Genomic DNA, 351 nt, shown 5'->3' with positions numbered 1-351 from the left:
TTATGGAGCTTTTGATCACAGCACTCCATAATTGATTATGTTCAACTTTAAGGACTTCTCATCCACATTGGCTCAAAGTTCATTCTTGGTCATTCTTGACTTTATGGATTTTTAATCCTTCAGCATTTTCAGAAAATTTGAAACGCCATTCCCTTTTGAAGTGCAAAGAAGAAACTACAGTCGCCATTAAATGCGCACAAAAACAAGAAGCTCTTTTTAAAGCCAGTCTTAGGTTTGTCCATTCTGGTTTACTGTGAAAACATGGTGGTTCAATATGGTGGCCCACAGTGTCTGCTGGTAAAAACAGCTGGTTCTAAAGTAACAAAAACACAACGATTTTTATTTTCAGGT

This window comes from Morone saxatilis, unplaced genomic scaffold (genome assembly GCF_004916995.1).
Source record: "Morone saxatilis isolate NCDOM2014 unplaced genomic scaffold, NCSU_SB_2.0 Contig21, whole genome shotgun sequence".
Classification (NCBI taxonomy): domain Eukaryota; kingdom Metazoa; phylum Chordata; class Actinopteri; family Moronidae; genus Morone; species Morone saxatilis.
This window is presented reverse-complemented; position numbering follows the sequence as displayed.